Below are 12,908 nucleotides of genomic sequence, written 5' to 3'. Positions count from 1 at the left end.
TGCAGCATGCCATTAATCCCAATGAAAAGGTCCTGGGATCTGCAATGTCTTGTAATTTTCTCTAGAAACTAACATTTAAAGGAATGATGTAGTTTAATACCCTAGGTATGGCACTCACACTCATTCCTTCCCACAAACGCTAGCCGAGAACTACACTCATTAAGATTTAACAAGGCACTTTAATTTAGCTGTTAAGATTCTTTTTAGACATTGAACATTTGTAGATTTAAAAAAAAGAAATTGTATTACGCTTTAGTTTCAATTAAGTGAAACCCAGCCAATCAAACAATAAGCAGGAAAGTATTGTAAAAATAGAATAATTTCTATCTATAAAATAAATAATTATTATATATATTTATGTATTATAATGGTCATTTTTATCACACTGATTTTTCGAAATGTGCTATTCTTTTGATAACTATATAGCGTGTTTTGTTTCAGTCACTAGTCAAATAAATTTGTATGAATATGTATCCTGAATTCTAATTTAAGTAGAAACTACTATATCAATGAAAGATCCTCGATACATCTTTTAAAACTTCCCATTTACATTAATTGATGCAATTTTCCCAGTGTTGCAAGAGGTAGCCAACACTTAAAGCCAACACAGAAGTAAAAGCTGTTTCTATCACCTAAAACTCAATACTTTAACTTACTTTCAGCCATTTACTCTTGGCAAAATATTTATTATCAATACAAAAAATACATTTGTAAACTTCTAGTATCATTGTATGGACCCATTTCTCAATGCTTCACGAAAACAACAGGAGGGAAAACTGAGCATTTTAGTTCACATTTCTGTTCATTTCAAAGTTCAAGTCTCATAAAGAATCACAAATAGAGCTTTAAAACAGGTTACCTTTCCATTTCTTTAGAGACTTTAATCTCAAGCACATTAAAAAAATAAACAGTAGCCTTTATATAAAACTTTCAAAGTAGTCTATGAATATACTGGTGTCTTCCAACAATGTTCTGGAAAAGAACACTGATACATCAGCATGCAGACTAACCGCGCACTGAAACTATTATCCCTCATCTGATTTTCTGTCAAGAAACTCACTTTTATTTGGAAGGTTCTCAGCTTAGTGCATCAGAAAAGATTTTTCTGATCAACAAAACATGAATACACAACTTCTTCCCAAAATCTACTTCTTTTTGGCCAATTTTCATTCAAAAGCAAAACTTCACTCTAATACTTTTGCAAAATAATTTCCAGGTAATTTTTATAGACAGCCTGTAAACCAGAAAAATAGCAAGCTATTTTCTGCTAAAGCTGGCACAGCTAGTGGACAGGCAACAACAGACATGAAAAGCTTATCATTCTTTGGCCACAAATTTTAGTACTGCATCTTTGTTCAGTCTCTACCTTTGTTCCCCGAGACAATCACAGTCGGACTTTATGCCAAGCTAAAAAAAACTGTATTTCATCTCAGTCTTAGCCCCAGGCCTCAGATCCTGAAATGTGTGTTTGAAAGTATTTAATCCCCAGCCTAATAACTGACTCAAAGCTAACACACAAAAATAACACCCAATATCAGGACTCAGCAGTGCAGTTTTGGGGTGTTTTTTCTTCCTTTTTCACGCACTAAAGAAGGCACCATAAAGCAATGAGGATCCATTACGATGTGTCAGAACATGGTAACATGTTAGGTGTAGATCAGAGCTTGAATTAGAGGGAGGCTTGTTTGAGATTTTAGGCCCTTATTCAGCTTCCATTTCAGACTCCCCAAAACCTCTCAAGAGATTTTTAATTTTGTCTCTCTTCGGTCAAGGAGACTATTGTTCTCATTTTGTATCACATGCCATAACTTTATAAAAAGAAGTGCACTACTGGGTTCAGGCAATAACAAAGGATTTTGATGTTGTTTCAACCACGGAAGGTGTATCTAAAATCTGGATTCGTTCCATGCAATCAAAAATTATTTGCTAATAAAAGTTAATTACAATGTTTTAGAAGACTACCTAGTCAGTAAAACACTGCCTAAAGAAAATAAAAGCTTTTATTCAAGTAGAGCTTTTTTTTTTTAATTATTTTACTTGTTTATACACAGTCCCTTCCAGTTTTGTATTCAGCCCAATATTGAGGGTAGTGTTATTCTGAAATTCCAATCTAATATAAACGTGCTTAATAAAAAGATTGCCAGAATTTGAGATTCCATATTCAGTCAACTTCTAATATTTGAACTGAATGAAAATATGTGTAAAAATTAAACCCTGTGAAAAACCTCTGTCACAAAATAATCAGGAGTATCTTGTCTATAAATAAACAAGATAGTTAACACGAAAACATAAAGTCTATCAATTCCCATCTGCTACTTGTTTCTCAGTCTGGTTAACAAGATAAAAACAGTTCTTCAGCCCCCCTCCATCATACGCACCTATTTAACTGTAACGTTTATGAGCAAGTAACTAACCCACCTCTGCAAAAAGTCTGACATGCCAAGAGTGCCAGTTATTCTTAGAGTGAGACATGACCACAGTTTCACGTAATTAGAGATGTTATAAAACGCATCCCGCCCGCCCGCCCCATCCCCCTCCACCACTACCACCATTGCAGGAGTGACTTGTTACACATTGCGATGAGCAAGTAACATTCCCTGCCCGGGGAGAGAACGGAGATCAGGCCATAAAAAAGGGCAGGAGATGCAAACAGGGACCCTCCCCTCTCCGGGCCGGGAGCCGAGGCTGCCTGCTGGCTCCCGTGCGCACGGCGCGGCCCGGGGAACAGCCTCGCCTCGCCTTGCCCCGCGCCGGCGGCACACGGGGGGTCGAGCCCCGATGGAGGAGGGCAAAAGCTCTTTCCCCTTCTCCAGGATCGCCGGCGCGGGGGAGAAAGGTGCCCCGGCCGCGCCGGGCGAGGGGGTCACTCAATCCAAGCACCCCGGCGAGCGGCACACGGGGACAGAGGGGAATGGCGGGGAGGGGGCTCGCACGACCAGCGTCGCCGCCGGTGAGGGCTGAGGGGCGATCGCTGCCTCTCCCCTCGGCAGCGGGGCGCCTCTCCCCTTGGCGGCGTGCGGGCGACAAGGGCGGCGGGGCGAGGGGGCACCCGGAGCCCCCAGGCCCTGGGCTGGGGCGGTGGCGGCGATACGGCGGCTCCGCTGAGGTGTCGGAGCCCTCCCCGCCCGCCCGCGGGGCCTCGCTCCGGGCGGCAGGGGCCTGGGGAGCGGGATACCCCGGCCTCCCGGGCCTGGGGGCGAAGGGCTGGGCGCCGCTCACTCACCTCGGGAGGCAGCAGGCGCCGCCGGGTCTGCATGGCGAGGGGGATCTCCCGGGGCCGCGCTCCGCCGCCGCTCGCTCCCGGGCGGGCCCCGCAGACCCCACGAGCGCTGGAGAGGCCGGCGCCCGCCCTCACCGCCTGCCAGCCGGGCTCGCTCGCTGGCTCCGCGGCCAAGGCCGCCGCAGCTACCGGCAGCCAGCGCCCCCTGGCCGGCCCCAGAGGCAGCGCACGGCACTGCGGCACCGCCGGGGAGGCAGTGCGGAGCCTGCCGCACCCCCGCCCCGCGGCGCGGGGGGCCGGACAGGCCGCGCCGACACCTCCGGCCCGGCCGCCTACCGCCTGGCGTCACGGGCGGAGAGCGGGAGGAGTCACCCGGCGCAGGGGGACGCACCGCCGCGCCGCGGAGGGAGCTCTGCCTGCCCGCTCACGCCCCACGGGGTCCCGCCAAAGCCTGCGGGCCACAAGCGAGCCCGCGCGGCCCCGCAGCCAGCGCCTCCCGCCCACACACGCTCACACACCGGCGGAGGGCGGCACCGGGGGGGCGCCGCAGACCAACGGCAGGCAGCCCGCAGAGGGGCTGCGTGAGGCGCGCAGCCGTGCCGCTGCCCACGCCGCGAGGAGGCACCCATCGCTACTCGGGCACTACGCGACGCACTGGTGTGCCCTCGGCCGAGAGACTTATCCCGCAGCCGGCTACAACTGCACCTACACACTGTAGGCAAAAGGATGCGCGGCTGGGAGCCATTCGTGTTTTATTTCGCCATTTCATATTGAATACCCTCATAATCAGAGAGGGACACCCTATCCCGTGGGACACCCACAGCCGCCCCTGCATGCCCACCCTGAGGGGTGCATGGGTACGCAGGCACGGCGCCATCCGCTCAAAGACACGTTAACTCTTCAGCAAAGCAGGATTCCAGAAAAAAAAACCCACGCTCGTTCCTCACAGAAACAGTCTCAGACGTGCGATGGCGAACTGACAGGTTACGCCAAACCCTATGCGCCCGGATTCTCACCTATTCTCTCTCTTAAAAGGAGGCGGCCACGGCGGCGCCCATGCCGGGAGCGGGACACCTTTCCCCGCCTGGCTGAGGGCACTCGGGAACTCGAGGACCCGCGTGTGACTTGCGGCGGCGCTCCGTGTCCCACGGGGCGAGGGCTGGGCAGGGGGCGGCCCGCCCCGGGGCTGCCGTTCCCGGCTACAGCGCGCACAGCCGCCCCCTGCTGGGCGGAAGGTAGCGCCCCTCGCCAACGCCTCAGGCCCCGCTAACGCCTCGCTCCGCCTGCGGCCTCGGCCTTCACCGCTTCGGGAACCCCTCGCCTCCGCTCCCCCTCAGGAACGGCTCGGCCTGTGCCGGGGAAGGGGAAAGAGCCGCCGTTCTCTCACCTTCGGACAGCTCTCTGGCCTCCTTCCAGCCACAGCAGAGCGCCATGTCACGCTTAGGAGGGAGGAAAAGGGGAGTGCAGTGGCTGGTAATGCGGTTGCACTGCCATTCCTGCTTCTTAGGTCTTCACGCTCAGAGGGCCTCACTTTCCAGCAGATTAGGCTCCTCCATTCACTTCCTACATATGGCAGTGAATACGGTGTAATGAGCCCCAGTGATAAAATCTGGGCCTTCTTGCTCCAAGAGCATCAGCCTATCCCACTTGAAATGAAAGGGAAGCACTTAATGTTTATTCATTGATTCTGGTAGAACTATGTGCTTTTCAAGCAGAAAATACAAGATACTCCCAATCAACTGAATCATCAATCCATGGGCAAAGAGCTGAGGAGATAAAAAATGCTAATCAGTCACAGTTGGTAGCATGTTAATGGCGATGGAATTTATTTTCTCCCATAAAGCGTTCCCGGTTAACCCCAACTTGCTATCTCTTTAGCAATTAGTGGTGTAAAGCACAGAGGAGAAGTTCAGATCGGTTCAGATCAGTCCAATACACAATTGCGCAAAACAATTCTCATGAAACACCTCAGACTGCTAAACACACAATATGCCTGACGTACAAAAAGGAAATAAATTAAAGGGTGAGCAATGTAACACTTTGTACCCTCTGGCCAAATGCATGCAAGCGCGTAGGTTTGCCATCTACGTATGTCTCACAGAGGCATATGACTACCATAATTTTGTTCTACTTTAATCCCTCTGCATACAGCCATTCACAGAATGTTTTCTCACCAAACACTGAGAGTTTTTACCTGAAGGATATCATAATTGGCTGTATTTTGCAAGCTTTTGCAAGAAGGCCATCTCATGAAAGCATGCAAGAAAAGGAGTTAGGAGTGATGGAAAACATCTCTATGAGCTAAGGTGATGCGACATGGTCTCGTGCTCTGTTCCTTCTCGGTACCTGTATGTATCTTGGATGCCACATGACTTGTTCCCAACAAAGATGTATCTAGAGGAGCAGGAATTCAGCAAAACTCGGGTTGCTGCTCCGAGCAATTGTGGTGCCAGACACCTCAGCTTAAAGCAGGGATACTGCCTGTGTTCTGTGTTCTCAGTGTGCTCCCTCTGCTAGTGTCCAAACAGGAAACATTTGGGTATCGATCGTGAGAAACACTATATCCAAACCAAATCAATAATTTTGATCCTAAGCCCCAGCAAAGCTATGAGACACAGACCATGACTTTCTACTTTGCACATTCAGTGCAAGTGTCAGGGTTACAAATTCTCCGAAAAGTATCTTCGGCTCTTCCATGTACACCAGCCTCACATCAGGGAGCCTCCACAGCGTCATGATAAGAAATCACGCCTAATAGTACCCCACACAATAGCATGGACGTTTGGTATTGACTTTACCACCTCTTTTCCCAAGTCTTTTACCATCTTTGCCCAGCTCTTTATGAGAAGGTACCAAGGAAGAGGAATGAAGGAGAGCATATGGAAGAGGAGACTCCAACTTGCAGAAGGCAGGGAACTGGAAAATGGATGAGAAGACCACAGTTAGAAAGGTGAGGGGAAGCTATGAGATGCCCTGGTTGAAGGGGGTAGCAGTGAGTTACAGGGTCAATAAAAAGATGTGTCTGTAACAATGTATGTACACCGGGAGCTGGGAGTTGTGGGCAATTGATACAGGATACAAATAATGCAAGAGTAATCTGTGACCAGGAGAGTTAAGGACAAATAAGAGGATTTTTTAACTGCTTGGTGAAACTTGCAGAAACTTGGGGGAAAAGGAAACTTAGTAAAGACTTTGGTCTGTTACTGGATGGGAATAATGGAATGGTTGTACAAATGTAGGAAAGGCAGAAGAGCTCAATAACTATTTCTGGTCTGTATTTGGGGAAGAGCCAGATGGTATACAAATATCATATGATGATGATGATGAAATACATTCCATTACAACAGGCACTGAGGAGGATGTTAAACAGAAGCTAATAAAGTTGGGCATCAGCAGGTCTAGATAACTTGCATCCAAAAGTTTTAAAAACACTGGCACAGAGTATGTTTAGACCATTAATGTTGATTTTCAATAAATCTTGGAACACTGTTAAAGTTCCAGAGGACTGGATGAAATATTTCACCAGTATTTTAAAAGGGTAAACAAGGTAACCAGGGTAATTACCACCTGCCAGCCTGACAAAAATTCTGGGTAATATAATGAGACATCATTGACATTACTTGATTAAAAAAGAATTAAAGGATAGAAACAAAATAAATGCAAATTAATGTGGAAAATAAATCTTGCCAAAATAATTTGATTTTCTAATGGCATTACAAGTTTGGTTGATCAAGGTAAGTAGGTCTGCAAAATATTTGTTTTGGTAACTTGCAGCATTTTAATTAAGAAGTCAGAATGATACAGACTCATCACTGCACATATTAAATTGTTCAAACTCTGGCTAACTGACAGTTACAAAGTGGGGAAATAAGAAATCATCATCAAAGAATGTGTTTCTGGGTCCTATAGGAAATAGTTCTACACTGTATTGTATTGATATTAATGGCTTTAAGGAAAGCATAAAGTCATCACTTACAAAATTTGCAAGTGCTGTAAGCAATAGGGGGTGATAAAGAACAAGTCATGATGTAAAGTATCTGAGACAGCTTGATAACAAGTAATATGCATTTCTGTACAGCCAAATGTAAAAACATGCACCAAAGAATAGAGACCATGATTATAGGATGAGAGAATTTGTGCTCTAGCAAGTTAATGCTCAAAAATCTCAAGAGTCATCACATTTAATTGGAAGAAAATGAGCAGGTAGTGTGGTGCTGTGGCCAACAGGCTAATGCAATCCTTGGTTTTATAAGCAGGAGAATATAGAAAGATGTCTTTATTTTTATCTGGTATTAGTCCAACAGCTCCTGAAGTCTGATATCCAATTCCTTAATAGAAGCTGAAAAAGAGATGGTTCAGAGAAGACCAATAAAAATTATTTAGACTGAAAGTGAAAATGTTCAATCTATTTCAGTGTTGAAAATGAAGGTGAAGGGGTGACTCAATCACAGGTTTTAAGTACTTCCAAAATTCAGTGACTGTATGCTAAGGCATTCAGCTTCCCGGGGAGGTCTTCTACCACTGAAGGTAATTAATCACTGAGACACTTTAGGGAGGAACAAGCTGGATTTCCCAGCACTGGAATGTCAAAATCAAAATCAGGTGCTTTTAAAAACTATATTTTAACACAAGCAGGAGCTCAGTCCTGTAAGTCTGTTACCCATGAGATACACCTACATGATCACAGCTGTGGATTCTGGTTACTAGTCTACGCAGAAGTCGATTTCCTTAGGCACTAAGAAATAACAACCTGTCATCCCTTTCAGCATCATCTGACACAGATCATGTGTTCTTGAGCACATGATGGGAGCAGCCGTGGATGGTGGTGTTTACATGGGTTGAAGGGATGGGTGGACTTGTTCACAGAAGGCAAATCCTTTGAAGCATATTGCATACAAAGACAACATTTCTCACTCAAGAAGTCTGAGACATACGTTGCTGGAAGCTGGGGCTTCTGACAAGTGTGACTATACGATTATCCTGCTACAAAACTCTTTTTCTGGCATCTGCTTCTGGCCACTGTCACAGGCAGGATACTGATCTTTCTCATGCCAAGCAATCTCTCAGATCCATATCAAAGCTGACCCACTCCCTGGTCTCTGAGCGTGGAATGGGAGTTTTAGTGGGAGCAGACAATAGATGCTTGATAATAAATAGGCATAGGTGCAGGAGAGGACAAGAACCAGGGGAGAGAAGAACAGGAACACTTGATATTAGAAGGTCAAAGACAGACTTGGGTGAGGGATCATATGTGAGGCTCTGGACCTCTCCATAATCTGGCATTGATTGAAAAATTCAGGAGTCTCCCAGTCTGATCTGGTATCATCAAACAATTAGGAAATTTCGCAGCAAAATGTTCATTACTTTCCCAGTGTAGTTCCTGATACAAATGCTCAGTCTTCTACTGATATGCAAGATCTCAAGTAGAAAAGGCCTATGCTGTGAACGTAAGCATCCAAACCTCTTAGGTGACAGCCGAAGCTTTTATTCACAGTTCCATGGAATAAAATGTTGACTTTTTTCCATACAGTAGCTAGTAACTACTTGCATACCACACTCTGACAGAAACAATATTCTAAATGTTCATTACTACCACCACTGCTAGTAGAGTGCTTAGTAATCATTTAACCAGTTTCTGTTGTAAAAAAAAAAAAAAACCAACTCTGATTACACCTTTCCAAAGACACCAAGAGACCTGCAACGAAGATTACGATGTCATGATTTTGCCCTCTAGTGGCTGAGTGACTAGTCCAGCTCCTGCGGCGTCTGTCTTAATAACATCTCTATTACCTCATCAGCCTTGAATCTTTGATTTTTCTAAATTTTGTGCAGGCTTCATCCATTATACTCAAGTACTACCTGCACCGGAACAATCTGAATCAATAAAAATGCTTGGCTAAACATCCTCAGAATCCTATATTAAGGTTAACTCAGTATTTAGTGAGTCATACAATAAAGCCACTAATACATGGGCACTTAATTAATCTCTGATACATTTTCCACCAGATGTGATTTAATCTCTAGAAAAGAAAAAGACCTGCTAGGTCACCATGTCGTTGCATGGATCAATTTAGAGTCATTCCATGCTGAATACATATACTTATTTTGTCCAGTTTAATTTTTAAACATGCCATGTGTTTTTAGGAGTAAAAAAAAAAAGGTGGCATTTTAATCCTTTCCAACAGTAAACTCATGTAGGTTATGTGTTTAAAAGGGAGCATAACTTCTGTACTGTCTATGCTGGCTACATCTTGAAACATCCATCGCTTTTCTCTCTATATTCCAGACACTGGCCTAGAGGCTCTAAAAGATCTGTCTGTATCTGTGCTAAACTTCTGTGTAAGCTTGAGCAAGGGCTTTGGACTTTAATTACATCTTGATTTTTAATTTTTCTCTCCCTCTGGCACCCATTTTAGCTTATTAGCCCAAGCTTCATAAGGAAACAACACCTATTCAATTAAATTGTTTGTCTTTCTCTTCCCCTCCCTCCTTCCCTTATCTTTAGGATCTCTTGGCCAATTTCTGCCACAGCTGAAAAAGCAGTGAGTCTCAAAGGAAATTAAGTTCTTACAAGTTTTGTGGCAATCCACGGCCAGACACAGAGGGGGCAAGCCAAAGCGAGCCTGACTCAGCTGGTACCTACTCAGTGTAGCAGCAGCACACACCACTGCGTTACTCCCAGCATAGGCTGTTTTGGGCTAGGGGTGTTGCAGGGAATATGGAGGAAGGTGAGGTCATTGTGGTAGGAGGGTCATCATGGACATGGCAGGGCTAGGGTTATTGCAGGAAGAGATCAGAGGGTGAAGACACAAATCCATGTGCAAACAAGGGCTATTTTTCCAATACTCACAGAACAACTTGTCAAGGGCTGTTATTTGGACTCGGTATTTGAGACTGAGATACTTAGGTAATTTGAAAGCCTCTACTAAGCAAGAAGTCAAATTACAGGATTTAGTAGTCCCTGTTAACAATAAACATTTGGATCATTTCATTCTTATTGTTTATTTTGCTATTCATCTGTATTTGGAAGCCCTGGAAATGCTTAAGTACCTTTCTGATTACATTCCTGGTCTGGCCAGAAGCTGGAAATGCCTTTAGTGAATACCCATGGGGTTCGAGTATTTGTGAGGGTGTTCCAGATGAACATGTCTGTGCTCAGTAATAAAAAACCTGGCAGGATTTGGAATCGGGAGAAACAGGTTCTTGTTCAACTCTCTAGCTGACTTGCTGAGTGACAATGTGTCTGATCCTCTGTCCTTGTGTGTACAGTAGAAGTAGTTATATTTACAGCATGAGTAAGTACTGCATAAGACCTTATGAAGGTCTGTGAAACCACTTTGAGAGTCTCCTATGAAAAGTGTTGTTATGATGATTGCATGAAAAACTATAACTTGGAAGATATGAAATCATCACCTAAATATGTGCTTTCTGGTTCACTGAAACAAAAGACCTTGAGATTCAAAAATGAATAGGAGTTTGAAAGATTAGCACCATCTAAAGAACTTCATCTTCCTAAAATGCTGAGAAATATGGATTTTCCATTTGAAGATCTAAAAGTACTTTACAAACAGTTGAAACCTGTTAGTCCCCTTATGAGGATTAAGCAACCTGCTCCGTGTTGCTCAAAAAAGCGCATTTAAGAGTTTGGACTGGAATCATAGAACTCCTGATTTTACATCCTATCCCATGTATATTGGGATATCACTTGGCTGTGGTATTATTTAGTTTCATCAATCATACAAAATCTTCCATCTTTCAAAGATGATAGTACTCCAGGAATAATGTTGGAGCTGTGCCAGAGGATGGTGGAAGGTAGGAGAATTGAGATTCTCATTGTTTGGATAAATGTCATATTTCATGCCAGTTTGGTTTAAAAAATCTGCCTTAAGAATGATATATTGAAGAGGAAGGAGTGACCAGCCTATTTCAAAGCTTCTAGAAAGAAGTTTCTGAGTTGTTGATAGCCCTTTCTAAAAAGCCATGTGCACCTTTCCATATATGCCAACAACATATCTACACTTCATGGCCAATAGGAAGCACAATGGTAAAGAACAGATGATTTTTAAACTGAGATTCTCCAAAACTAGACCAGATACAGGCCTACAAGAGAGCTTACAAGCTCATAAAGTAGGTCTACATAAATAACCATTTCAGGCATTTTTCTGGGCTTCAGTGTATGTGCTCGGTGCTTGATGCACTCGCTTGTAAAGGCAGGACTTATTCAATATGCTGGCTGGGAACAAACCGCATCAGGCACTTCAGAAAGGAATTCCACCAGCAAACAGTAGCACAGAGGATGTTTTGTGGAGGATTTTTGAATGACTGTTTTTGTGAACAAAAACCCACTCCCTCAAATGTCAACACTTCAGATGCAAGGAAAATTCTAAGAACAAAACAATTTTAGAGAAATCAAAGCACTACAATTCAAACTTGACTCAATTTTAATTATATATAGTGTAAAATAAAACTATTTGACACAGAAAATCATATCAACATGGGTATTATTAAATAACAAATTATTAAGAATGTTGAAGTGATATCTTCTGATGTGAGAGTCTTTTATTTTGTTTCTTCCAACATAACTATATTCTATGACCAAAAATGCTTTTTTTACAGATTTGGTATATAAACAAATCAGTTCATTGTTTTACTTATCTAATAAAAATGGGCATACATTTTATAAAAAAAATCTAATCCTATTAAATTCCTGTTTTAATCTGTGATGTTTTGTAACAGTGAGTTCCACGCACTAATTGTGGTACTTTAAAAGTATTTTCTTTCATTGACTGTAAATGCTCTACTGCACAATTTAACTTAATACCCTTTTTTTCTCATATAGGAACAATCAATTTTATTTTCTCTATATAATCCTCTATTCTGTTTATTTCTGCTATGTTCCTTCTAATTCATCTTTGTTCTGCAAAAAATTATGACATTTTAAATTTCTTTTTAAATCACGGGTTTCTCTCCATCTTTATGTGGTGTCATTTTCCACTTTTAGATCCTCAGATATATCCTTATTGACAGGCTGAGAGCCATGGCCAGAACTGAGAGGACTGTGCTGTCATAGCCTTGGTGTTATTGCTTTCTCTTTTTGGGGGATATCACTTATACAACAACAACAAGCAGAGCTGTCCACATGTACACTAGACCAGCTGAAAAATCCGCATTTCTTCTTGGATGGTCAAAGTTAACACATCCTTCTGAGACAGCCCTTTAACTTGCTGTTGTCAAAAACATTTAACATTCTGGAAATTCACCTTAAACATAAGAAAAAACATCTCTACTCTAAGGGTGGCCAAATGCTGTCACAGGTTGCCAATAGAGGTTTTGGAGGCTCCACTGTTAGAGATATTATTCCAAACCCTACTGGACATGGTCCTGGGAAACCTGCTCCAGCTGACCCTGCTTGAGCACAGGGTTAGAGACCTCCAGAGATCCCTTCCCACCTCAACTGTTCTGTGATTATGTGAAAGGCACCTAAATATAAATCAAAGACCAAAGTGGGAAAGCAGACAAGGAAAACAGATTAAGGTCAGAAACTACTACTTCTGGAGTCTTGTATAGCATATGCTGTAAGAACAGCACCAAAGGGTGATGCATCCCATCTCCGTGTGCCTTACAGACATTAGTGTGGAGCACTGGGGCCTTGAGAAGTAGTGCTACAACATAATTTTTTTTCAACACC

At 43.7% G+C, this 12,908-nt stretch overlaps 1 protein-coding gene across 5 annotated transcripts in view; it reads right to left on the bottom strand.

Annotated features, from left to right (window-relative positions):
• ZFYVE9 (zinc finger FYVE-type containing 9) overlaps window positions 1-3,586 on the bottom strand; it is a 62,807-nt gene extending 59,221 nt beyond the window's left edge. For 4 of the 5 annotated variants that reach the window (XM_054833194.1, XM_054833193.1, XM_054833190.1 and 1 more), the window contains exon 1: window positions 3,224-3,583. The gene's annotated coding sequence lies outside the window, so the exon portion shown is untranslated. Of the gene's footprint in view, window positions 1-3,223 lie in introns of all 5 variants that reach the window. The other variant, XM_054833196.1, reaches the window with a different exon arrangement.
• Between the last annotated feature and the right edge of the window lie 9,322 nt (window positions 3,587-12,908).

Source organism: Grus americana, chromosome 8 (assembly GCF_028858705.1).
Source record: "Grus americana isolate bGruAme1 chromosome 8, bGruAme1.mat, whole genome shotgun sequence".
NCBI classification, from domain to species: Eukaryota; Metazoa; Chordata; class Aves; order Gruiformes; family Gruidae; genus Grus; species Grus americana.
This window is presented reverse-complemented; position numbering and strand designations above follow the sequence as displayed.